At 47.3% G+C, this 27,785-nt stretch overlaps 1 long non-coding RNA gene across 2 annotated transcripts; it reads left to right on the plus strand.

Moving 5' to 3' along the window:
• Positions 1-16,791, plus strand: LOC147360914 (uncharacterized). 2 transcript variants are annotated; one of them, XR_015139493.1, is made up of 4 exons: positions 1-239; positions 8,212-8,326; positions 8,857-11,514; positions 14,573-16,791. It is a non-coding gene; the product is annotated as an uncharacterized LOC147360914 (long non-coding RNA). The 2 variants fall into 2 exon arrangements; XR_015139492.1 differs by lacking the exon at positions 1-239 and adding an exon at positions 478-722.
• Positions 16,792-27,785: the final 10,994 nt, after the last annotated feature.

Here is a 27,785-nt window from a genome sequence, read left to right on the forward strand (position 1 = left end):
GAGGCTGATGTAACTTTAAGAAAGTCACCTGGGCGCACCGCGGTGCGGAGCCAGAATGCCTGGGCCGGGCCTGCAGCACGGGAAGGGGGCTATCGGCAGGGGGCGCTACGGCCCGAGCCTCTCACTATCCAGCCGTTGGTCTGGGTGTTTGGTGGCTCCACCCGGCTGAATCTCAGGAAGAGCGAGAGAGCGAGCGAGCGTGTGTGATATTGGATGCATAAGGGCATCTGTGGATGAGTGTAGGTACACGCGTGGGGATATCTGTCTCGCCAGAAAGGTTGGGTAAATGCGTAGGTCTGGGTGTCACCGCTGTCAACAATGAGCTGCAACGGGCGGAATGGCGGTGGAGGGGGGCGTGGGGCCGCTCCTGGAGGAGGGGAGCAGCGTGCCGTTGACGGTTTGGCCCCCAGCGGCGGGCACGTGTTAGTACTGGTAGCGCCGGAACCAGAGCGTCTGTTCGAGGCGCCAGTTGGGTCTGCGCGCTGGGGCCCTGCAGACGCCCTGAACCTCTAGCCGGCCTGCCTCCCTATCTGCCCGCCACTCGCCGGTCGGGTCGGGTTCCTGCGCGCCCAAAGGTCCTGGGAAGCCGTGCCAGGGAGTCTCGGTGCCCTTGGACCCTTGTCTGCGGCTCCGGCTTTGGGAAGGGGCTACGGCCGCGGTGTTCTCGGGCGGTTGCTCTCCCGGAAAGAATCCGCGTCCTCCCCACCCAACCGTCATTCCAGGTGCGCTTAGGGCGGGTCCGGGCGGCAGCAGGTGAGGGTAGGGGCCTAGCAGCCCGGGGCGCCCACCCCCAGCCGGTGCCCCGCACCCCGCAGACAACGGCACGCGGGGCTGACCGCAAGTCTGGGGCCGGGCGGGAGGAGGCTCTCCCAGAGGGCCGGGAGGGGCCGGAGCCGGCCCAGGGGCGGGGCAAGGGGGCGGGGACCTGGGCGCCCCGGTATTTTCCAAGACAGGGGCCGGGGGCGGGGTAACCGTCCCCACAGTAGCTGAGAGGCCCACTCTTGGCGGTTGATGTAACGGCCGCTCCCGACACCTCGCATCCGGATTAAGGCGAAGGCGCCAGCTTCGAGGAATCGGGGCTCTCCAGGCGGTGCTACAGCTTCGAAAGCAACCCGGCCTTTTCTTGCTGTTCAGGGGCCTCTTTTCACCAGACCCGCAGCTTCTTAAAGGAGCCGCGCCCCCTTTAGGGCCAGTTCTCCGCAGGCCACGCCCCCTCGCTGGCCACTGTTAAAGGAGCCGCGCCCTTGTCTCTCTGATAGCTCTCATAAGGCTTAGGTCTGTTTCTTTGCTGAAATAAGCTTGATGCTGCAGCTGCAAGAAGATAAAGGTTGGGGGGCCGAAGAGTGGAGAAGGAGAGAAGGGCCTGAGAGGTTAAAGAACCCCCAAGTGAGAGAGTGTCAGAAGACTGGAGGGTAGGGGGTGAGGGGGACTGGTTCTGCTGCTACTGCTGCTGCTAAGTCGCTTCATTCGTGTCCGACTATGTGCGACCCCATAGACGGCAGCCCACCAGGCTCCCCCGTCGCTGGGATTCTCCAGGCAAGAACACTGGAGTGGGTTGCCAGTTCCTTCTCCAATGGTTCTAGGAAGGGACTAATGGGCGACACTGAGTATGCCCAAGTATTTCCAAGCAACTCAAGAAAACGCCCCCTTAACTCCGCCTACACTGTGACTAAGGCTCAGTGCCCAGCTCTGAGGATGCAGAAGAATCACACTTCTGCCCTGGGATCTCTCCAGCTGGTGGGGAAGGAAGATTTGGACACAAGTAACCATGCTACACGGAGAAGGCAATGGCACCCCACTCCAGTACTCTTGCCTGGAAAATCCCATGGACGGAGGAGCCTGGTAGGATGTAGTCCATGGGGTCGCTAAGAGTCGGATACGACTGAACGACTTTACTTTCACTTTTCACTTTCATGCATTGGAGAAGGACATGGCAACCCACTCCAGTGTTCTTGCCTGGAGAATCCCAGGGACGGGGGAGCCTGGTGGGCTGCCATCTTTGGAGTCGCACAGAGTCGGACACGACTGAAGCGACATAGCAGCAGCAGCAGCAGCAGCAAGCATGCTACAATGGCTGCGTGTGAGGAACGTGTTGATCAGATGTACACTGCGTGCATTGGGTGTAACCGGAGGCACAGTGGGAAGGCTGACTGCAAATGCAAGAGAAAGGAAGGCTTCTTGGTGGTAATGGCTTTGGAACAGGTTTTGAAGATGGGTGGGGTATATACAGAAGGAAATGGGGACAAGGGTGCTCAAGGAAGAGGGAATTGCCTAAGCCACGGAATGAAGGCAAGAACCCTCTGGGGATGCTGGATAGTCCCACATGGCCCACAGGTAACCATAAGTGGCTGTAGGTAGCTGATTTTGGCTCTAGGCAGAACCAAGGGCCCCTTCCTCACTCCCACAGCCCCTCCCCACCCTCCAAGCAGTGAATGGGAAATTACGCTTCCTTTTCTATCTTTCTCCTAAACTGTGAGGTTCTTGAAGGCAAGGAGAAAACCTTGTCACCTTTCCATCCCGAGTAAGGACTTCAAGGCTTGGCCCAGATGGATCATTAAAATTGATAGAGCTGACAGTCCGGTTCGGAGGAGAGGAAGACTGAGCAATGGGACAGTAAAGATGGACCAGGTCCTATGAGTATCCTCTCACTATCCTCCCTTGGGTGGCTTACAGGCAAATTGAACCCAGCTCACCCAACTTAGCTCATCCCCTCCCCACTCCAAACCTGCAGCATCCCCAGCATTTCTGTCTCTGGTCTCTGGAACGGGCACTGGCTTCTTCCTATTATACCATTAAAAACCAGAGGCCCCTCCTTATCCCTCATCCCCAAGTCCAATGCATCACCAAGTCCTACCAAAGTTACCTTCTATATTTTTCTCAAATCTGTGCACCTCTTGCCACCCTGTCATGACCTTCCTGAGCCAAGCACCCTCATTCCTGGCCTGGCCTGGCCTAGTCCTAATCCATTTCCTTTCTTCCCCTCTTCCCTCCCTCCAGTCCTTTCTCCATACTAATCTAGGTTGGCGTTTTCAAAATGCACACACCACCAATTGCTCCTCCTCTCAGTTATAACTCTGGTTTCAAGACTTCAGTGCTTGTCATTGCCCTCAGGATAAAGATCAAAACAAGGCCCCCAAAACCCTGACCCTGCTTTTGCATCCACCTTCATCTTTGGCCACTTTCTCCCTCACTCTCTGAGCCCCAGGCTCCTGGTCTTTTTCTGTATTATTTCATTTGCTTGAATCTATCTTTTCTGTTGCTCACTGATGCCTAATCATCCCCCTATGACTCTTAAACATCACTTCCTCAGGAAAGTCCTCTGTAACTCTCAGACAAGGCCAGGCCCCACTGGGGTAGACTCTGGTTAAAGAGGATCTTTCACTTTCCCACCCTTTATCGTAGGCTCTAATTGTATGTATTTGAGTCACCTGTTTCGCTGGTTCCTGTTTCAGCCGAGCTTGTAAGCTGCAGGAGCCCAGAGACTGAAGAATTCATGGCGCCCAGCACAGGTCTGGCCCAGAGCAAGCCTGAAATAAATATTTGTGGAATACATGAATTGAACTGTGGCTAGCCCTAACTGCCTGCTGAACAATGTAGGCCATATCCTGTTGGCTGAGGAAGACTGTTGGAGGGAATCAGGGTTTTAGACTTTGGGACAATGAATGGATTGGAGGGGAGGAGAAAGTGGAGGCCCTGTAGAGTCGAAACTTAAGCAGAAACCTCAGAAGGTACAAAGGAAGTATAATTAGCCCCATCTTCCAGATTGAGATAGCAAGGGTCAGATAGGTTCAGTAATTTGCTTGAAGTCACATACCTAGTGAGTTGGCAGAGTCAGTTACTTGTCCCAGGACCCAGAGTCCAAGGTCTTCATCACAAGCTAACCTGACTCTGACCCTCATGGCACAGACAGCTTGTCAACAGTGGTCTATATGTGGGTGAGTGGTAGGCCTGGTGCCTGGGTAATGTGAATGCCCAACCCCTATTAGAGGGCCTGACTTATCATAGGCCTTCAGGTGGTACTTTTTGAATGGATGGATGGGCAAAGGCATCCAAATGGATGAAACAGCAAAGGCAGGAGAAGTAGCAAAGCTTTGCACCCAACTCATTGTCCTGGGAGCAGCTGCCAAGCAGTCTTTTTTCCACCGAGAAAGAGAAGCACCTTGAACACAAGGGCCATATTTGCATATTCAGGGATATCACCCTGTAGCCCAAGTTCCAGGACAGAGTGTCCTCAGTTTACTCATCTGACCAGAAGGCATGATGTCCAAGCCATGAGGTGGCTGTGCTTCATTACTATCATCACTGTCATTATTTGTTAGCCACAGAGTGACAGCTTTGAAAACAAGAAGTCTAGAGTTTATAGGTTGGAGGGAGGGATGTGGAGAGTGAGAAGAAGGGTATGATCACATTCCCTCTTCTCCTGACTGCCCCCAGAAGACCAAAGCCATGAGCAGGGACGTCTCTAGAGAGGCAGAAAACCTGGTCTGGGTGGCTAAGCAAAGGGAAACGGCTACAAGTCACAGCCTTGCCTGGCCCTGAGGAAGTTATGCAGGACACCTGGTGGCCAGGGGAAAGGCCAAGGGAACCTAGTGGGGGTTTGATTTAGGTCATACCTGAATGGTCTAGTGGTTTTCCCCACTTTCTTCAATTTGAGTCTGAATTTGGCAATAAGGAGTTTATGATCTGAGCCACAGTCAGCTCCCAGTCTTATTTTTGCTGACTGTATAGAATTTCTTCATCTTTGGCTGCAAAGAATATAATCAATTTGATTTTAGTGCTGGCCATCTGGTGATGTCCATGTGTAGAGTCTTCTCTTGTGTTGTTGGAAGAGGGTGTTTGCTATGACCAGTGCGTTCTCTTGGCAAAACTCTATTAGCCTTTGCCCTGCTTCATTCTGTACTCCAAGGCCAAATTTGCCTGTTACTCCAGGTGTTTCTTGACTTCCTACTTTTGCATTCCAGTCCCCTATAATGGAAAGGACATCTTTTTTGGGTGTTATTTCTAAAAGGTCTTGTAGGTCTTCATAGAACCATTCAACTTCAGCTTCTTCAGCATTCCTGGTCAGGGCATAGACTTGGATCACCATGATACTGAATGGTTTGCTTTGGAAACGAACAGAGATCATTCTGTCGTTTCTGAGATTGCATCCAAGTACTGCATTTCAGACTCTTTTGATCACTATCATGGCTAATCCATTTCTTCTAAGGGATTCCTGTCCACAGTAGGAGATATAATGGTCATCTGAGTTAATTCACGCATTCCAGTCCATTTTAGTTTACTGATTCCTAGAATGTCAATGTTCACTCTTGCCATCTCCTGTTTGACCACTTCCAATTTGCCTTGATTCATGGACTTAACATTCCAGGTTCCTATGCAATATTGCTCTTTACAGCATCGAACCTTGCTTCTGTCACCAGTTACATTCACAACTGGGTGTTGTTTTTGCTTTGGCCCATCCCTTCATTCTTTCTAGAGTTATTTCTCCACTGATCTCCAGTAGCATATTGGGCACCTATCGACCTGGGGAGTTCATCTTTCAGTGTCCTATCTTGTTGGCTTTTCATACTGTTCATAGGGTTCTCAAGGCAAGAATACTGAAGTGGTTTGCCATTCCCTTCTCCAGTGGACCACATTCTGGTTTGTGACATTGTATAGGAGACAGGGATTGAGACAATCCCCAAGAAAAAGAAATGCAAAAAAGCAAAATGGCTCTGAAAAGAAGAGAAGCAAAACAGCAAAGGAGAAACGGAAAGATATACCCATTTGACTACAGAGTTCCAAAGAATAGCAAGGAGACATAAGGAAGCCTTCCTCAGCAATCAATGCAAAGAAATAGAGGATAACAATAGAATGGAAACGATTAGTGATCTCTTCAAGAAAATTAGAGGTAGACATACCTAGGGAACATTTCATGCAAAGATGGGCTCAATAAAGGACAGAAATGGTATGGACCAAACAGAAGCAGAAGATATTAAGAAGAGGTGGCAAGAATACACAGAAGAACTGTACAAAAAGATCTTCATGACCCAGATAATCACAATGATGTGATCACTCACCTAGAGCCAAACATCCTAGAATGTGAAGTCAAGTGGGGCCTAGGAAGCATCACTACGAACAAAGCTAGTGGAGGTGATGGAATTCCAGTTGAGCTCTTTTAAATTCTAAAAAATGATGCTGTGATAGTGCTGCACTCAATATGGCAGCAAATTTGGAAAACTTAGCAGTGGCCACAGGACTGGAAAAGGTCAGTTTTCATTCCAATCCAAAAGAAAGGCAATGCCAAAGAATGCTCAAACTACCGCCCAATTGCACTCATCTCACATGATAGTAAAGTAATGCTCAAAATTCTCCAAGCCAGGCTTCAGAATATGTGAACCGTGAACATCCAGATGTTCAAGCTGGATTTAAAAAGGCAGAGGAATCAGAGATCAAATTGCCAACATCCACTGGATCATGGAAAAAACAAGAGTTCCAGAAAAACATCTATTTCTGCTTTATTGACTATGCCAAAGCCTTTGTTGTGTGAATCACAATAAACTGTGGAAAATTCTGAAGGAGATGGGAATTCCAGACCACCTGACCTGCCTCTTGAGAAACCTGTATGCAGGTCAGGAAGCAACAGTTAGAATTGGACATGGAACAACAGACTGATTCCAAATAGGAAAAGGAGTCTGTCAAGGCTGTATATTGTCACCCTGTGTATTTAAATTATATGCAGAGTACATCATGAGAAATGCTGGGCTGGATGAAGCACAAGCTGGAATCAAGGTTGCCAGGAGAAATATCAATAACCTCAGATATGCAGATGACACCACCGTTATGGCCGAAAGTGAAGGGAACTGAAGAGCCTCTTCATGAAAGTGAAAGAGGAGAGTGAAAAAGTTGGCTTAAAACTCAACATTCAGAAATCTAAGTTCATGGCATCTGGTCCCAACTCCTCATGGCAAATAGATGAGGAACAGTGGCAACAGTGACAGACTTTATTTTGGGGCTCCAAAATCACTGTCGATGGTGACTGCAGCCATGAAATTAAAAGACGCTTGTTTGCTTCTTGAAGAAAAGTTATGACCAACCTAGACAGCATATTAAAAAGCAGAGACATTACTTTGTCAACAAAGGTCCGTATAGTCAAGGCTATGGTTTTTCCAGTCGTCATGTATGGATGTGAGAGTATGACTATAAAGAAAGCTGAGCGCTGAAGAATTGATGGTTTTGAACAGTGGTGTTGGAGAAGACTCTTAAGAGTCCCTTGGACTGCAAGGAGATCCAACCAGTCCACCCTAAAGGAAATCAGTCCTGAATATTCATTGGAAGGACTGATGCTGAAGCTGGAACTTCAATAGTTTGGCTACCTGATGCGAAAGGCTGACTCATCTGAAAAGACTCTTATGCTGGAAAAGATTGAGGGCAGGCTGAGCAGGGCACAGAGGGGTCAATTAAACACATCCAATCCCTCAGGGAACTGCCCAACCACAGTTGACAGACATAAGCAAATATGTCTGGAGTGAGTTTATAAGAACACTGGTAGCACAAAACACAAAAGAGGAAGCAATTTGTTCATTCTGGAGAGGAGTGGGGGCTGTGTCAGGAAAAGCAACAGAGGAGAAGTGACACTGAGGCAGGGTCCCAAAGGGTTTGTAGAGTTTCACCTGGGGAGCAGGAGGGAAGGTGTTCGGTCGGGGCCCACCTGAGCAAGGGCATGGAGGCATGACGCACATGCTGTTTGCTGTGCCCAGAGCTTCTGGTCCAAGTTAGTGGAATGCCATATGCCTGGAGCCCAGGCTGAGCAGCATCAGGATAGGGAAGGCCCATCCTGGCCACCTGGCTGGGGTGAGGTGGGGAAACATGTGCTGATCCAAGCTGACTCCGCTTCAGGGGAAAGGTTGAGGCCATTCACACAGACAATGAACGAATTGGACCCTGTCCCAGTTCTGTGTTCATTTTTTAAAAAAAATAAAATTCGGCATCTGGAGAATAAAAAATAAACCTTTGCCCATTGGGACAGGAAGCCTGGAGACCAAGGGTTTCAGGGGAAGGGTTGGGAGAAGAGTGAGGTAGGAACTGGATTGAGGGTCATCCAGAAAGGAACAGGACAGGAGGGAAGAGTGGCAGGTGGTCTGGGCCCTGCACTACCTGTTCTGGAGAGCCACGCTCGTCCTGCCCTGCCTTCTCCGGGCCAAATCCTCACCTCATTCTCTGCTCTCTTTATAGCTCTGGAGGTCTGTACTCTGAAAGGTGCTAGAAACAAAGCGTGTGAGTGTGATCCGGACTCCAGAGCTCCTAACCCACCACGACCATGGTAGGAAAAGGTGCCAAAGGGATGCTGGTGAGTACAGGGACCAGACTGCTGCGAGGGGCTGGGGGTTACGAGCACTGTCCGTCCCTTCTGGGGCCTGCTGTTAGCTACTGGCCCCGACAGGAGGGCCGAGGAGGCTCCATGGGGCCCAAGTCTGGCACTGCCAGGACTCCTGAGTGCTAGGGCTATTGCAGGCCCAGGCAGGCAGCCCCTCACCCAGGAGGTTAGATACTACTGTGGTTTGGAGCCCACAGCAGACAGATTCTGCTAAAGGGCCCAAAGGTCCTGCTGGGAGGCAGGAAGCACACTCCCCACCCTCATCACAAGATACCCTGGAGATCAGGCTGCAGTCGATCCTGCCGGGAGGGCTGTCCTGCGGCTGACACCCTGACATCCTCATCCTGTGCTCTGCCTGCTGTGGGGAGCATTCAGTAGGGGCTGATCAAGGAGTCCTCAGAGACTGATTTTTCTCTTCTTCCATTCAAAAAATAGCATAGAACATTTCATGTTGATTCCTCTAGTGATGTCTTACAGGAAACATCCCTTTCCCCTTTCCCCAGGTCACGGCTCTTCACTGCCCACTGCCTCAGAGCACAGGAGAGGTGGTGCGAAGCAGAGGGCAAGAGCAGGGCCAGCTCATGGATGGATGGCTCATGGATGGACGGAGCAGGCCAACTCTGAAATCAGAAGGCAGGAAAATACCCCAAGGGCGGCCATTGTATTCATTCTCTGGGAATATTGCCTCAAGAACCAGTGAGACTGGGCAGCTGCCTGGGAGGAAGCCAGTGGCTAAGCATGGCCCTTCCCTTGGCTCCTCCCTTCCCCATAGGGATTCTCCTATTGCCATTCTGATTCAGTGAAAGACTGACCCAGGGTCTCTTGCAGAGCCCTCCCCAAACAAGCCCTGTCCCACCAAGGATTTCTGGGACTCTTTTGTCCTCGGTCCAGAGACGTGCTGTTGGGGAGGGAGCCAAACAGTTGTGCTCCAGGCTGAGGACCCTGTCTCCTGCCTGGTCCTGAACTTCCAGCATCCAGCTCTCAGTTCTGCCCTGGTCTGGCCAACTCCTGATTGGAACAAGTCTGAATGAATTAGGCTTCTTAAAGTATTCCTGATCCAGCCTGAGCTCTAGAGTGCTCAGATGTGGGCAGACATGGAGGTCTCCAGACCCGCATACTTGCTAGTGGGGAGTAGATGCCATAATAGGATCAAGACTGGCTTCCTTCTTGCCAGAAGTGTTGGAATTGCCATAGGCCTGTAGCAGAAAGTGGAATGCAGCTCTGCCCCTCCCTCCATGGAGATTCTGAGTCCCGTGAAACTTAAGAAACCCTCTGAGGACTCACTGGGTGGTCTGCTTTCTGTGGAGTGACCCTGAAAGGACTGGGACGGGCAAGCAGGGGTGATGTGGGACCCACGTGGGCAGCACAGAGAGCCTGAATCCCAAGGTCCCAGAACCCCTGCTAGGGCTGAGCTTCCCAGACTCCAGGCTCTGCCGGCTAGTGCATCTGTGGAAGGGAATGCTGCCTTGGGACGCCTGTTCCCAGACCAGGATGTACCTAAAGATAGCCAGAGCATAGTTTCCTTCGTGCCCTTTGGCCTTTGACATGTGCCCACTGCTGCTGTGTCTGTGGCTCCGTAGCAGGTCCCCTGGGCACCCCCGGTGGTTGCTCGAGATTCTATTCTTTCTCAGTTCTGCTTATGACCCTGGGCTACACTATTCTCAGGACTCAGTTAGAAGCAGTGCTGCCTCCATGTAGCCCTTGTCTCTGAGGAGCACCATCCCTCTTTGCTAACCTGGGCAGCTGTATCTGGACTTCACTAGCTGCCCGTGGTCCCCTAAGGGCAGATCATGAAGGATGCTCCTTCTCTTAGAGGCCACGGTGGGGCAGAATAGAGGGAGCTGAGGGCCATGCGTGTAAACCAGGGGCACTTGGACCCTCCAGGTGTGTGACTTCTGTCACCATGTGTGTCCTGGTATCGGAAGCAGGCAGCTGGCCCTGGCCACGAGGTCCTCACTTCCATCGCCCTGTGCCCCAGGCTTGTGTGTGAAGACATGGCCCCCTGGGGCTCCTCAGTGTCTACCATGTGTCATCCTTGGAGCCTCTGTTGGGCTCCCCATGCGGCAGGTGCCCCGTGGAGGGCAAGCCACTTCCCAGCCTGTGCCTAGGCCCACTGCCGGCCACACATGTTCCTCTGCCCGACTCCCAGCCCAGATGGTCTCTGCCAGGCCAGCTCAGCTGCCTCCCTCATGCCTCAGCAGCTCCTAGGACAGGGCCATGCAGCAACCCAGCTGGCCAGGGTGCTTCCAAGCCTGGGAGCAGCTGGGGTGCTTGGCGGCACCAGGGGTGGTGCGGGGGGTTTTTCCTTTCATGGAGACCTAGTGCCTCTATTTATACACATGTAGGGCCAGGTTTCCTGGGGCTCAGAGGACAGGGAGCTGGTAGAGAGGAGCCAGGACAGGAGAGCTCCACTGGGTCAGCTTTAATCCCACAGTCTCACACGAAGTCCAACTCAGTTCCCTTCCCTGCAGGCATGGAGGAGCTCCTGGTCTTGACTGACACTTCTACAGCCACGTGTGGTAGGGGTCAGCCCATGAGGGCTGCAGAGGCCCAGGAAATACGTGCCAATCCTGAGATCTTGGTTTTAGCTGGGTTTTAGAGGACGAGGAACAGACTACCAGACAGATACAAAAAGAAGTGCTTTGCAGGAAGAGGAAGAAGTACACGAAGATATGAGTGGAAGGAAGGACTTCATCCAGGGGCCAGTTGTCCCTCAGGCTGGGATAGCCAGGCTGCGAGGACTGGGTTAGAGAGGGCTAGGGACTGAGGGAGATAAATGAGCAGCAGTGTGTTCATCAGTGAATGGCAGCAACTTATGTCTCACACATCCTTATGAAGGGGGTGGTGTCCCCATTTTGCAGATGAGGATACTAAAGCTCAAAAAGGATGATTGACTTTCCCAGACTCACACATAGGAAAAGGCAAACCCCATGCATAATCCCAGGCTCCAGATCTCCTCCTTTTAGTACCATCATGTGTTGCCTTTGTGAGAAAGCACAAAATTGTCTAGGAGAAATGGCGATTTTGTCCTGAAGCCCTGGGGTGAAGCAGCATGGGAGAGTGAGGTTGACTTCATCTGCCAGCAGCTGTCACCGGGACCTCAGCGTCACCAAGGACCAGCTGAACATGTCCCACACTGACCAGGCTGCTGGACACCTGCGGTGAGGCCCCCAAGTGTGTACAGTGGGGGTGGAGACAGGGAGGGTGGGACTGCGGATGGACCCTGATATACCACCCCTCACCTGGAGGAGGGAGTCCCCATCTGTTCTCCTTAAGTGGAACAGGGCGTAGAATGTAATACAAATGACAAGGATAGAACCATAAGGAAGACAATGACTTCAGCCCAGCTTGGGTATTTCTGTTGTTTTTAGGTGATTGGCTTGGGCTGATCTAAATTAGCCTGGGCAGAGGCTGGGGTCCACCCCAAGGGCGGGAACACTGGTCAGGAGGCCAAAGACTCAGGGACAGGGACAGGTAGGGGACCCACTGAGACCCTCAGCTTAGGGCAAAGTGTGGTGGCATCAGAGGCCATGTGAAGCCCAGTAGGCATCTGGGGACCTGACCTGAGACCCCCCCCAAAGTGCTCCTGGGCCCCCCAGAAACCCCCACATCACCCAAACCTCCCAGCTGCCATCTTGGCATCTAAAGGACCTGTGAACACTAGGGAAATGAGCAGAAATGACCGTGCTAGCAGTGGTGGCCAAGGTGACAGGTGCCACCCCTGGCCAGGGCATGGTGGGGGCAGGCGGTGACACCTCTCCACTGTCTCCCCAGTCTCTGTATTGGGAGCACAGGATGGGGATGGGGCACTCCCCCCAGCAGCTGTGCTCACATCTGGGAGTCCTGCAGATGGCTGGAGTCATTACTGCCCACCATGGGAATCTGGGCCTTGTCTGGCCTGTACAGCGGCTGGAACTCAAGCCCATCTTCAGGGGAGGGTGGAATGGTGGGGGCTTAGGGCCCTGCTTGGTGATCCAAGAGGGCGGGACCCCAGTCTCTGCTTGGCTTTGTTGAGTTTTTCAAACGCTGCAGGAGAGGTAGGCATGGGGGAGGGATGGGCAGGCAGAGTGCATCAGAAGGGAGCCCTGGAGCACCATCCATCCATCCACCCTCTTCTGATTCACCTGGCTGCCCCTGCTCCCCCAACCCCTCACCTGGAGGAGGGTGTCCCCATCTGTTGTCCTTAAGTGGAACAGGGCATAGAATGTAACAAATGACGAGGACAGAACCATAAGGAAGCCAATGACTTTGGCCCAGCTTGGATATTTCTGTTGTTTGTAGGTGATTGGCTCAGACTGATCTGAAATAGCCTGGGCAGAGGCTGGGGTCCACCCCAAGGGCGGGAACACTGGTCAGGAGGCCAAAGACTCAGGGACAGGGACAGGTAGGGGACCCACCCAGACCTCAGCTTAGGGCAAAGTGTGGTGGCATCAGAGGCCATGTGAAGCCCAGTAGGCATCTGGGGACCTGACCTGAGATGCCCCAAAGTGCTACTGGGCCCCCCAGCAACCCCCTCATCACCCAAACCTCCCAGCTGCCATCTTGGCATCTAAAGGACCTGTGAACACTAGGGAAATGAGCAGAAATGACCGTGCTAGCAGTGGTGGCCAAGGTGACAGGTGCCACCCCTGAGCAGGGCGTGGTGGGGGCAGGCGGTGACACCTCTCCACTGTCTCCCCAGTCTCTGTGTTGGGACCACAGGGTTGGGGTGGGGCACTCCCCCCAGCAGCTGTGCTCACATCTGGGAGTCCTGCAGATGGCTGGAGTCATTACTGCCCACCATGGGAATCTGGGCCTTGTCCGGGTCCAGTGGCTGGAACTCAAGCCCATCTTCAGGGGAGGGTGGAATGGTGGGGGCTTAGGGCCCTGCTTGGTGGTCCAAGAGGGCGGGACCCCAGTCTCTGCTTGGCTTTGTTGAGTTTTTCAAATGCTGCAGGAGAGGTAGGCATGGGGGAGGGATGGGCGGGCAGAGTGCATCAGAAGGGAGCCCTGGAGCACCATCCATCCATCCACCCTCTTCTGATTCACCTGGCTGCCCCTGCCCCCACCCCTCACCTGGAGGAGGGTGTCCCCATCTGTTGTCCTTAAGTGGAACAGGGCGTAGAATGTAACAAATGACAAGGACAGAACCATAAGGAAGCCAATGATCTTGGCTTAACTTGGATACTGGGATTGGCTGTACCTGATTGTCTGGTACTGAGTCACTGAGAAGTTGACAATCAACTGCAAAGAGTGGGGGTTGGGAGTGGGCATGAGTCCTGCCCAGCCCCACCTAAGCCTTAGGCCTCCTATCAGCACTGCTCCCCTCCCTCTCCAGTTTCCAGACTAGAAAGAGGCATTTCAGGGAGGGCAGGGGTGACATCAACGTTTGGGTAGCAGAAGAAGCTGATGGGACCAGGGGTCCAAGGTATGATGGGCACTGCAGAAGGGGAGGGGTCTGGCTTCTGGAGAATCCTGAAGCAGGCAAGAAATTGTTCAACTGCCGAGGCCCCTGGAAGTCAGTTATACTCAAAGATTTGCAGTGGCCCCCCACTGCCTGCTGAATTAAGGCCAAATCCATGGCCTTTAAGGCTTCAATGGCATTTCCCATCTACTAAGCCTTTTTTGGATGTTTCCTCCCGACCTGGGAGCTCCTGGGATTGCATCAGCTCTAGGTCTCCGGCGCCCAGCATTGTGCCTGGCACAATCTCATTTGCTGATTTGAACTGACTTATGCAGGGAGGTGGGAGCAATGGGGGAAAAGAAAGGGAGAAATCCTTCCAGTCTATGGCTGCAGAGACAGCAGTGGACAGCCAGGGGAGGCTCCAAAGCCTAGAAACTGTGTCAGGCAGGGGGTGCTCTCAGGAACCGCTCTGGAAAGAGCCAAGGAGTACCAGAGATAAAGCCTAGGGTTGCAGCAACAAAAATACTACAGGAAGCAGAAAGATGGGCAGGTGGCTCATGGGCCACCTGGAGGGTCTGGGGTGCTGCTTGCCAGGAGGCCTCAGCATACAGCTCTCAAGCCTTCAGCTGCATCCTGGAGCTCAGGCCCTGCCAGCCTTTTTAGGGACTAAATTCTAGAAGTCAAGACCTGTATCCATCTGAGGGACGCTGCACTTAGAGGAGCTTATAACAAGTTTCCTGAATGGAACTAGAGCCTGATCTAATGTGTGGACAAATTCTTTACTTGAGCTGACAGAAGGATGGAGTTTGTAAAAAAAAAAAAATATATCTTTTCAGCACTATGAAGTAAAGCCTTCAAAAGGAAGCTAACAGCCCAGAAGCATGCATCCACAGAGCCTGGCATCCTCACCCAAAGGTGATTCCAGCCTGGCTTTTTGAGCACAGAGAGAGGATGCTGCGAGCTTTGCCTCAGTTTCCTGGAGATCCAGGCTGCCTCCTGCCTCCTGCCCTGCCTGGGCAGTGCCCTGGGTCTCCCCACAGGGCGGCAGCTTGCTGGGAGCCCTGGAGGATGAGCTCTCCTAGGGCAGGTCCTCGGCCAAAGCCACAACCCTTGAGGGCACAGTGCTTGGGGGTGGCGTCTGCCCTCCGCTTACAGAATAGTGTAATTCCTGTTTCAAAGCTGGGCCAGTGGCTAGACCTGGTGCCTGTGCCAGGCTTGGGAAGATCCCACACCCCATGTGATGGAAGCCTCAGCCCTCAGGGGCCTTTTTCCCCCCCAGAAACATTAGCCAATGTGGAAATCTGGTGCTGACCTCTCTGTGGCACAGAGGAACTGGCACGACTCCAGACGCTGCCCTGATCATCAGGCTGACCCCTCTGTCACCCAGAGATGGCCCTGCCTCTTCTCTGTGGAGGGACCATAATGCTGCTGGTGAAAAGACAAGGGAAAAGCCCATGAAAATAGAACAAAGGAAGGTCCGAGGACTAGAGTGAGGACCTCAGGTGGAACAAGTGGCACTCCTGGCTTGCCCAATTTACATAGGGCAGGCCCAGGGGGAGGAAAAAACATAAGAGGAGCCAAAGAGCCAGGGCTGTGTCTTCTCTTCATGTCTCTGGGTCCACATGCTCTCACGCCTCGAGGATGTATTTTCCTGCTCTTTTCTAAATAAAACTGAGCTGTAACACGGAGCTGTAACACTGATATAAGAGGTATAGCACGGTCTGTTCAAGACCCAAGAGCTAAAACACGATGTGTCCGAGAGCTGTGACGCGCTGAGGACTTTAATGTCCGTCGCTTCAAATTTTTGTTGAGACAGAACCGAGATTACACTCGCCTGACCAAATGTACAAAGAGATCATAAAATATTCTACAACCTGCATTTTCAGCTAAGACTCTGAGAAAACTCTCAAATTCCAGACTGTGTTTAAGTGTGAGGGTGAAAGATCATCCCAAACTAGCAGAACAGGTTCAGAAAACCATGAAGTTAAGAAGAATGGAGGGTTCAGAAAGGTCTTGGCTTTGGCAAAACTTAGAAACCATTCACAAATATTTTCCTACAGAAGAGGCTCTCAGGACTTCCCTGGTGGTCCAGTGGTTAAGAATGTGCCTGCCAATGCAGGGTTCACAGGTTGGATCCCTGGTCCAGAAAGATCCCGTATGCCACAGAACAGGTAAGCCTGAGCACCACAACTACTGAGCCCACTCTCCTAAAGCCCGTGTTCCAGCAGGAGAAGTCATTGCAATGAGGAGCCCACTCACCACAACTAGAGAAACACTGTGTGCTGCGACAAAGAACCACCACAACCAAAAATACATTTAAAAATTTTAGAGGTACTAATTTATGGAAGAAAAAAAAAAGAGGCTCTCATCTGAGTAGGAATGCAGTGGCTAAGTCTGAGATCAAGCATTGGAGGAAGTAAAGAAAAGGGGAAGACTTTTAAGAGCACCGTTTACAAGTGTCAGGGATTGTCTTGGAAGTCAAGGGCAGTATTCCTTGACTGACTGATATTAAGGGAAAAGAGAAGATTGGTGGTAGAACTTCTTGAAACAGGACAGGATCCAAGAATCATATTTTTTAAGGATGTCAATTACAGTTCCAATAGAGAGAGCTCTTGAGTTGAGAAACTGGGAACACAACTCCAATATCTCTCCAGAAAAGACCAATCCATTCAAATATGAAAACCAAAACATGAGTAAAATACAGTATCCACAGAAGATACTAAAACACCAAAACAGAAATGGAAGATTGTAACTTCTCAAGAGAGAAAATTCAATAGAAAATTGCTGTTGAAGATCAAGGAAAAGTTAACATTGAAACACAAATTAAAAAGAAAACAAAACTTAAGAAAGTAATTGCAGCTTTTACCAATTACAGGAACACCACAGGGCAGACAGAGGAATTCAAAGAAGTTATGTCCAGACAATAGGCTATGAGTAATAATAGAGGGGAGGGAGGCGAGGAGACAATGATAAGGGAAACTATAGGGGCTTCCCTGGTGCTAACAATGTTTCAAAGGTCTTTATAATAATCCATTAAACTGTGCACTTACATTCACTTTTCTGTTTGAGTGCTATTTATCACAATAAAAAGGTTTTAACATAATACTGTGAGAAATGCGGATTTTCAGCATAAGTGAAATTATAAAAATCAGAAAAAAATAATGCTAGATTGAAATAGGAAATATTTTATACAAGCACAAATCCCTCATGCTCAGATTTTTGCCTTCAATTCCATTCCTTACTAAAAGGAAGAGTTGGGAGAATTTCCTGACTTCAAGTCTGGGACAAGGAATGAATAAGTGAACCTGGTGCTCTTATTGTGCCAGAAAATAAGGGAACTTCCCAAGATAATTAGGACTGTGTCAAATCGACGCCGAGAAGGCAATGGCAACCCACTCCAGCACTCTTGCCTGGACAATCCATGGGTGGAGGAGCCTGGTAAGCTGCAGTCCATGGGGTTGCTGAGAGTTGGATATGACTGAGTGACTTCACTTTCACTTTTCACTTTCATGCACTGGAAAAGGAAATGGCAACCCACTCCAGTGTTCTTGCCTGGAGAATCCCAGGGACGGGGGAGCCTGGTGGGCTGCTGTCTCTGGGGTCACAGAGTCGGACATGACTGAAGCTAAAACTTAGCAGCAGCAGCAGCAAATGGACGCAGCTGAAGTGACACCAGGGAAGATATTAGAGTAGGAAGCACCAGGAATTCACGTCCCTGACTGCAGAATTTGCCTGATGTAATTACTTTGGAACAAAGGAGTCTGCTAAATGCTTGTGACTTCAAGGGAAGTTGGGAAAGGTATACTGCAGTTAATTACAGTTTCAGCTCTTAGGCAGTTAGTGGCTGTCCCCAAACAGCCTGGGCCCCATACCAGGAGGCTGTGCACACATTTCTGGAGCAGCCTGCCTCAGCTTGTGGGAGTCCGAGTGGGCAATGAAAACCTTGTGCTCCAAATCACGGGTAATCTGTGTTATAACTGCTGCTTCTGATCATGTGCAGACAGAGGTGGGAAGCCATTGTTGCAACTCCCACTGCAATCGTCACAAACCTCTCCTCCTCCAAATGACAAACTACAGGGTATTTCAAAGGACTGGCACCTGTTTCTCTCTCTCTCTGGCCATGTCACATGGCTTGCAGGATCTTAGTTCCCAGACCAGAGATGGAAACTGTGCCCCCTGCAGTGGAGGCACAGAGTCTTAACCAGTGGACCGCCAGGGAAGTCCCTGGCATCTGTTTCTTTCTCCCTTCATTTTTCCCTTTTTCACCTTTTGGAAACCATACATTTAAGAACTAGTATACTCAAAAGCTTCTCAGGTGGCTCAGTGGGTAAAGAATCTGCCTGCAATGCAGGAGACACAGGAGACAATGGTTCAATCCCTGGGTTAGGAAAATACCCTAGAGGAGGAAATGGCAACCCGATCCAGTATTCTTGCCTGGAGAATCCCATGAATGGAGAAGCCTGGTCTGCTACAGCCCTTGGGGTCACAAAAAGTCAGACATGACTGAAGTGACTGCCATGCATGCACACACGTGCATGCACACACACACACACACACACATACTCAAAAGCAACCACATATATAGAAAATTTAGAAAGTCACCATACATACTTAAGAAAAGATCCAGACTCATAAAACATCTGGGAAACCTTAAGCTTACCTGTGCATCAGGTAACTATATCAGATAAGTATCAGGTTGATGCTGTCACAGAGACAACATACACCAGTTTAAATAAACTATAAACAAAATCAGTAAACCCCGAGGAAGAGGAAGAATTTGATTTCCAGAATTCCTACATCATAAGATTCAAATGTCCTGCTTCAACAACAAAAATATCATGAGTCATAAAAGGGCAGGAATGTTATGACCCATTCAAAGGGGAAAAAATAAATGTCTAAGAAAGACCAGATGGTGAACTTCCTACACAAAGAATTTAAAACAACTGTCTGTCTTAAAGATGCTCAAAGAGCTAAAAGAAGATGTGAACAAAGTAAAAAAACTGATGTACGAACAAAATGGTAATTTTAATAGAGAGAAAACCTAAAAATAAACTAAAAAATTTTGGAGTTTAAAATATAACTAAAATAAAACTGACTAAAGGGATTCAAAAGCAGATTTGAGTAGGCAGAAGAATCAGCTACTTTGAAGATAGGACAATTGAAATTGTCAAGTTGAGGAACAGGAAGAAAAAAAAAGATTGAAGAAAACTGAAATGAACGCCTAAATGACCTGTGGGACAACATCAAGCAGATCAATATATGCATTGTGGGAATTCTAGAAGAGAGAGAGAGAGAGGAGCAGAGAGACTGCTTGAAAAAATAATGGGTGAAAACATCTCAAATGTGATGAAAAACATGCACATAGCCCTCCAAAGAGCTCAGTGAACTTCAAGTAGGATACAATCAATCAAGGAACTCCACACTGAGACACATTATAATCAAACTGTCTATAGACAAAGAGAATGTTGAGAGCAGTAAGAAAGTAACTCATCACATATAAGGGATCCCAGATGAGATTATTAACAGATTTCTCATTAGAAACCTTGGATGCCAAAAGGCAGTGGGTTGATATAATCAAAAATGCTGAAAGAAACTGTCTAACCACAAATCTCATAACTGGCAAAACAGTCTTTCAAATATGAAGGAGGTATTAAGTCATTCCCAGATAAATGCTGGAAGAGTTTATTACCATTAGAGCATCTTTTGTTCTAATGAGGTGACTCTTGGTGACCTTCTGGATAGGGACTGGTCACCGGAAAGACCAAGCCATCATTAGAAGCTTGGACTTTTGGGCCCTATCCCTCATTCTCCAGAGACAAGAGAGGGCCTAGAAAATGAATTAATATTTGATGATGTCTACATGATCAAGTCTCCATAAAAACCCCCAAAGTACTAGAGAGCTTCTGGGTTGTTGAACATATGGAGGTGCTAGGAGGGTGGTGTACCTAAGAGAGGGAATGGAAGCTCTGTGCCCCTTTCCCAAACCTCACCCTGTATGTAGCTCTTTACCTGGCTGTTCAGTTGTATTCTTTAAGGTATCATTTTGTAATAAACTAGCAATAGTAAATAAACTTTTCCTGGGATCTGTGAGCTGCTCTAGAAAATGATCAGATCTCAGGAGGAGGTCATAGAAACTGGTCCCAATTTACAGACAGTTGGGCAGATACCAAGGTGACAACCTGGACTTGTGATTGGTGTCTGAATCAGGGGGTAAAGACTTCCCTGCTTGTCCCGTGGCTAAGATTCAATGTTCCCAATGCAGAGGGCCTGGGCACCACCCCTGGTGAGGAAACTAGATGCCACATGCTGCAACTAAGAGTTCCCATGCTACAACTCAAGGTCCCACATGCTGTAACTACAGGATCTTGTATGCCTCAACTAAAAGTCCTGCGTGCCACAACTAAGACCCAGCACAGCCAAAGAAATAAAAATAACGGGGCTTCTCTGGTGACTCAGTGGTACAAAAATCCACTTGCCAATGCAGGAGACATTGGATCGATGTCTGGGCTGAGAAGATCCCACATGCCGTGGAGTAACTAAGCCTGTGCATGACAACTACTGAGCCTGTGTTCTAGAGTCCGGGAGCTGTGACTGCTGAGCCCATGTGTCACGACTACTGATGCCCAAGCTCCACAGAGCCTGTGCTCCACAACAAGAGAGCCCACTGCAACGAGAAGCCCTCAAACTGCATCTAGAGAAAAACCCACACAGCAACAAAGACCCAGCACAGCCAAAAATAAATAACATAAATAAAATTATTTTTTAAATTAAAAATAAATATCAAAGAAAAGAGGAAATAAAGGGTAGGGGACAGTCTGTGGGATTAAGCCCTTAACCTGTAGGACTGGGCACTAATTCCAGGCAGTTAGTTTCTTGTTGCAGAAAACCCACATATCTGACGTCATAAGTGTTGTGTGAGAGAGAATGAAGGAAAACAGTTTTCTTAGGTATCAATGCATAAAAAATGCAACTATTTTGTATTTTTGGACTCTTAATACATAAAGATGTAACTTTGTGACATTAATAACTGAATTGGAATGGGGACAGGACTGGATAGAGCTTTTAATCACATTAAAGTGGTAAAAATTCAAATTAGTATGATAAAGTTTTGGGATGTCAAATTTAATCCCTACAGTGAACACAAAGAAAATAGTTATATGATATAAAAAAAAGGAAATGAGAAGGGAATTAAAGTTTCACTACAAAAAATTCAACCAAACACAAAAGATATAATACAGGAAACAAGGGGCAAGAAAGCTAAATGCATACTGAAAACAAAGAGCAAAATGACAGAAGTCCCCACTTATCATTAATTACTTTAAATATAAACAGTTTAAACTCTCCAATCAAGACAGAGTTTGGAAGAATGGATTCAAATAAACATGGTATAATTATATGTTGTTTACAAGAGACTACTTTATTTTTTAACTTTACAATATTGTATTGGTTTTGCCATATATCAACATGAATCCGCCCCAGGTATACACGTGTTCCCCATCCTGAACCCTCCTCCCTCCTCCCTCCTCCCTCCCGGTATCATCCCTCTGGGTCGTCCCAGTGCACCAGCCCCAAGCATCCAGTATCGTGCATCAAACCTGGACTGGCGACTCGTTTCATACATGATATTATACATGTTTCAATGCCATTCTCCCAAGTCTCCCCACCCTCTCCCTCTCCTACAGAGTCCAAAAGACTGTTCTATACATCAGTGAAGAGACTACTTTAGATCCAGAGACTAAAAATAGGCTGAAAGTGACAAGATGGAAAAAGATATTCCATAGAAATAGTAAACAAAAGAGTTGGCATGGCTGCCGAGGTCCAGCCCCAGCTGATCCAGGGAATTCGAAGGGGAGATGGCTTCAGCGAGTTCACTGGATACAATAGCTTTATTTAAATATGAATTAGAGATATAAAGAGTAATAGAATGAGGATAGCTCAGTAGGAAAATTCAGCAGAGAAAAGAGGCTGAGTAGCTTGGTTTATGCGGAAAATCAATATAACCTGTGACATCAGGTTAGCTCTGACCATGGAGGCCGCAGACGCCCTCTCGAATAGCGGAAGGTGCCCCACCTTAGGCACCTTCTCGAGTGGGTCTTAGAAGCCCAGGCAAATAAATGGTCGCAGAGGACCTCCGCGCTCCAGATGGAGACTCAGCCAGAAATTGAGAAAAAGAATGACGTGGGGAGACCAAGCTTCAGTGAGCAAGGCCTGTAGCTTTATTTTCAACAGGGGCTTTTATACCATAAGTTGTACATAGAGGATAATAGGGGGTGTGAAATGATGCAAAGTCAGCAGTCTTTGATCCTTATTGAAACCAGGGTTACTTTTCTGCAAATTTATCGTATACAAATGGTTTAGGTGATTTATATCATCTTCTGGCCAGAAGGCCTATTAACATTTTATGACTCTGACAAAGGTTTGTCAATCCATAAGACTTATTTTCTCTAAGAGTAATTATTTTAAGGTTTGGCACCATCCTCTGAAGGTGTTAGATAAAGTTGCATTCCTATAGGGCAGAAGTGCGGTGGGTTTACAACAAAGGAAAGAATTTATTACCTTAAGGGTCTCAAGTTGCTAACACCAAGGCCACTACTTATTTTTTCTACATACCAACTATATTAATTAATACACATTCAAGAATACAATACAGGGGATGTGGAAACTTGGCAGCAAGCATTGGCTCATCCACGAAATCTTTTACTAGTTTTATTCTGACAGTTTCTAATTCTCTGAGAGGCTCTAAGCTATTTGAATATCTTAAGCTTCCCATGCCTCTCGAGGCTGGGAGACTGTAAACAATCATATGCATAGCTGTAGGAGTCCGGGTAAACTTGTCAGGCGAGTTAGAGAGCTATCTAAGGGGTTTAGATTTAAACACTCCTAATGCCCAGGAACTTTATTAACTGGAGCTGTAAGTTAACTCTTTATCAGAGAGAGTGAGATGGTGATGGGGGACAGCCCCCAGTAAAGTCAGAGGTGAGAGCACAAAGCAGTAAAGTAGGCAGACTCTGTTTTTTGGGGGTAGATGCTCGAGAATATCCAGGGGGACTCCTGAGGCTCGATCCCGCCTTTGCGTATGCCGAGCCTCCTTCCTCATGACCTTTGCCATGAGCGGAGCTCTTCATGCTGGCTCCTGGCACATGGCTATACTCAGTTCAGTTCAGTTCAGTCGCTCAGTTGTGTCCGACTCTTTGCAACCCCATGAATTGCAGCATGCCAGGCCTCCCTGTCCATTACCAACTCCCGGAGTTCACTCAAACTCACGCCCATTGAGTCAGTGATGCCATCCAGCCATCTCATCCTCTGTCATCCCCTTCTCCTCCTGCCCCCAATCCCTCCCAGCATCAGAGTCTTTTCCAATGAGTCAACTCTTCCCATGAGGTGGCCAAAGTACTGGAATTTCAGCTTTAGCATCATTCCTTCCAAAGAACGCCCAGGACCGATCTCCTTTAGAATGGGCTGGTTGGATCTCCTTGCAGTCCAAGGGACTCTCAAGAGTCTTCTCCAACACCACAGTTCAAAAGCATCAATTCTTTGGCGCTCAGCTTTCTTCACAGTCCAACTCTCACATCCACACATGACCACTGGGAAAAACCATAGCCTTGACTAGTGGCTAGAAAATATAATAGACTTTAAATCAAAAAAGATTGCAAGAGACAAAGGATAATATATATCAGTATATTAATAAAGGTTCAACACAGCAAAAAGATACATAATTATAAAGATTTACACCCAATAATAGGTCAAAGTATCTGAAACCAAAACTGACAGAATTGAAGGGACAAATAAACTGTTCTAAGTAACAGTTGGAGATGTCAGTATCTCACTCTAAATAACAAATATAGAACAACCAGACAGAAGATGAGTAGGGAAACAAGTTGAACAACACATAAATCAACTAGATATAACAAACATATACAGAACACTCTACTCAACAAGATACATGTTCTTCTTAAATGCACATAGTGCATTCTTCTTCAGAATAGAGCATATGTCAGGTCACAAATTAAGGCTCAAGAGGTTTTAAAAGACAGAAATCAATAATGGCAAGAATGCTGGAAAATATCCAAATTTATGGAATTAAACAACATACTCTTAAACAACCAATAGGTCAAAAAAGAAATCACAAGGGAAATTAGAAAATACTTGGACAAACGAAAATGAAAACAACACTAAAAACCTTACAAGGTTCAGCAAAGGCAATGCTAAGAGGGAATTTATAACCGTAAATGCTTATAATTTAAAAAGATCTCAAACCAACAACCTAGTTTTCTGCCTTAAGGAAGTGGAAAAAGAATAAAATCAACCCAAAGTTAGCAGGAAAGAAATATTAGAGAAATATCACTGAAACCAAAAGTTGGCTTTTGGGAAAGCTTAACAAAATTCCCAAACCTTTAGCTAGACTGATCAAGAAAAAGAGAAGACTCAGATGACTGGTAGCAGAAATGAAAGTGAAGACACTACTACCAATTATATAGAAATGAAAAGAATTGTAAGAATAGAATACTAGAACAGTTGCATGCCAACAAACTGGATAACCTAAATGAAATGGATAAAATCATAGAAAAACAATACATAGCAACACAGAATTATGAAAAAATAGAAAATCTGAATACACCCACAACTAGTAAATCAGTAACCAAAAACTTCCAGGACAAAGAAAGATCCTGAACCTGATGGTTTCATGCTGAATCTACATTAAACATTAAAAAAAAAATGTCAATGCTTCTCAAATTCTAACAAAAAATTGAAAAGGGGACTTCCCTGGTAGTCCACTGGCTAAGAATCCACCATACAATGCAGGGGACCCAGGTTCAGTCCCTGGCTGGGGAATTATCTATACTTTGCAGGGCAACTAAGCCTACATGCTGCAACTACTGAGCCCACGCTCCACAACTAGAGATCCTGCATGATGCGATGAAGATCCCAAGTGCCACAACCAAGACCCAATGCAGCTAAATAATTAAAAAAAAAAAAACTGAAAAAAGGGGACTACTTCTTAATCTATTCTATGAGCTAAGCACTGCCCTGATACCAAAGCTAGACAAAGATATCACAAGTAAAGAAAAGTATAAACCAACATTTTTATGAAAATAGGTACAAAAATCCTGAAAAAAAAGCAAAACCTAGCAAAACAAATCCACCTGCATATTAAGCAGATTATACAAAATGACCAAGTGGAATTTATCCCAGGAATGCAAGGCTGATTCGACATACAAAAAGCAATCAATATAATATACTACATAAGTTAAATAAAGGTGAAAAAAACACATCGTCTCAGCTGATGCAGAAAGAGCATTTGAAAAACCCAATAGCCTTTCATGATTAAACAAAAACAAAAACAAAAACTAAAGGAAACTAGGGATAGAAAAAAAAATCAACATGAAAAACCCACTGCTAACATCACAGTAAATGGTCAAAGACTGAATGCTTTTCCTCTTAAGATCAGAAAAAAGACAAGGTTGCCTGCCTCCATCACTTCTATTCACATAGCAATGGAAGTTCCAGCCAAAGCAATTAGGCAAGAAAAATAAATACAAGGCATCCAAACGGGAAAAGAAGTAAAACTATCTCTGTTCCCAGATGGTACAATATTACATGTAGAAAATCCTCAAGATTACAGACATACAGACCTGTTAGAACCAATAAATAAATTAAGCAAACTACCAGGATACAAATTCAGCACACAAAAATTCGCTGTTTCTATAGACTGCAATGAATAACCTAAAAATGAAAGTAGGAAAACAATTTACAATAGCATCAAAATAATTACTTAGGGACTTCCTTGGTGCTCTAGTGGTTAAGAAGAATCTGCCTGCCAATGCAGGGAACACAGATTTGATCCCTGGTCCAGGAAGGGATTGCCACAAGGCAACTAAGCCCAGAAGCCACAACTATTGAAGCCTGAGTGCCCTGGCCCTCTGCAACAAGAGAAGTCACTGAAATGAGAAGCCCACACACTGTAACTAGAGAAAGACCCAGTGCAGCCAGAAATAAATAAAATTTTAAAAATAATTACTTAGAAATAACCAGAGTTTAACTTAATCACTGAAAACAACAAAATACTGCTGAAGGAAATTAAAGACATAGGGAAAAAGGGAAGAAACAATATAGCCAAAGCAATATACAGGTTTAATGCAATCCCTGTCAAAATCTACTTTTTGCAAAAATAGAAAAATCCATCCTGAAATTTATATGGAGTCCCAAATATCCAAAAACAATCTTGAAGAGGAAGAACCAAATTGGAAAGTTCACATTTCCTGATTCAAAACTTAGTATAAAGCTACAGAATCAAAACAGTATATTTGGCATTAAGGATAGACCAACAGAAAGGAAGAAAGCCAAGAAATAAATCCTTACATATATGGTCAAATGATTGTCAAAAGATGACAAGAGCATTCAGTAGGGGAAAGGACAATCTTTTCAATAAACTGGTACTGGTATAATTGGATATCCACATGGAAAAAAATGAAGTTGGACCCTTACCTAACACCATATACACGGATTTCCCTGGTGGTGGACGCAGTGGATAAGAATCCACCTGCCAAGGCAGGGAACTTGAGTTTGATCTCTAGTCTGGGAAGAGTCCACATGCCTCAGAGCAACTAAGCCTGTGCACCGCCACTACTGAGCCCGCAGTTGAGCCCACAAGCCACAACTACTGAAGCTTGTATGCTCCAGGGTCCCCAAGCCACAACTAACGAGCCCCTGTGCTGCAACTACTGAAGTCAGTAGGCCTAGCGCCTGTGCTCCACTACCAGAGAAGTGATCACAGCTGGAGAGTAGCCTCTGCTCTCTGCAACTAGAGAAAGCCCACATGCAGCAATGAAGACCCTGTACAGCCAAAAATAAATACATAAATAATATAAATAAATAAATATAGCAGTGTGGACATGTTGAGTGCCGGGAGCCAGCACAGGAGATCCCACCCGTGACAAGGTCATGCGGAGGAGACCTGACAGGCAAGGCGGATCAGGACTCGAGGGACTCCCTGGACCTGGTCAAGCATCTACCCCGAAACCAAGTCTGTCTGTCTACTGTTTACTATATTATGCCTTTCACCAACTCTTCTGACATTAACGGGGCTATCCCCAACCACCTTTCTCTGAAGGAGATCAACTTAGGGCTCTAGTTAATAAGTCTCCTGGACATGAAAGGAGTATTTCAATTCTAACCCCTCTGTTGGCATTCTAGCTTGCTTGGCAGGTTTATCCATACTCTTGCAACTAACGCACATGATTCTTCACAACTTCCCAAGCATGAAAGACACAGGAAGCCTAAGCATTCTAAAAGTTCTAATGGGCACAGAGCCCTTCGAGGGGTGAAAAATTATTAGAATAGTACTGGTGAAGCGTTTCATTGTTGAGCCAATGCTTGCTGCCAAGTTTCCATATCCCTTATCCATTGTGTGCTTGGGAGTGCATTAGTTAATAAAGTTGGAATGCAGGAAAAACAAGTAGTAGCCTTGGCATTAACAACATAAGACCTTTGGGTTAATAAGTTCTTTCTTTGTTGTAAACCACTGCACCTTTGCTCCATAAGAATGTAACTTTATTTAGTACTTTCTGAGGGTGACACAGATTGGAAAAATAAAGAAGAAACACTCTAAGGGAAAACAAGTTCTCTGGTTGACCAACCTTTATCAGAAAAGGGTCATAAAATGTCAACAGGCCTCCAGGCCAGAAGATAATGTACATAACATAAGACCCTTGTAAATGGAAAGGTATGCAGAAAACATCCTGGTTTTGATAAAGGTCAAAACTGATGGAATGTTGAGCTGACTCTGCATGACTCTGTATCTTTGACTTCTGGAAATGTGTAACTCAGGGTATAAAAGCTCCTTTTGAAAATAAAGCTGCAGACTCCGCTTCACCTAAGCTTGGTCTCCCCGTGTCATCTTTCGCGGATGCCGTTCATCCTGAGGGTAACCCTGGACTCTGCTGACGCTGGACTCCGGCAGTTGATCTCAGGCAAGGGTTTACAAAATTAAAAAAAAACATACACACACACAAAATTAACTCAAAATGGATTAAAAAATGGCGAAACTAT

This window comes from Bos grunniens, chromosome 13 (assembly GCF_055505025.1).
Source record: "Bos grunniens cultivar Pamir isolate PY7600 chromosome 13, Bosgru_T2T1.0, whole genome shotgun sequence".
Lineage (NCBI taxonomy): Eukaryota > Metazoa > Chordata > Mammalia > Artiodactyla > Bovidae > Bos > Bos grunniens.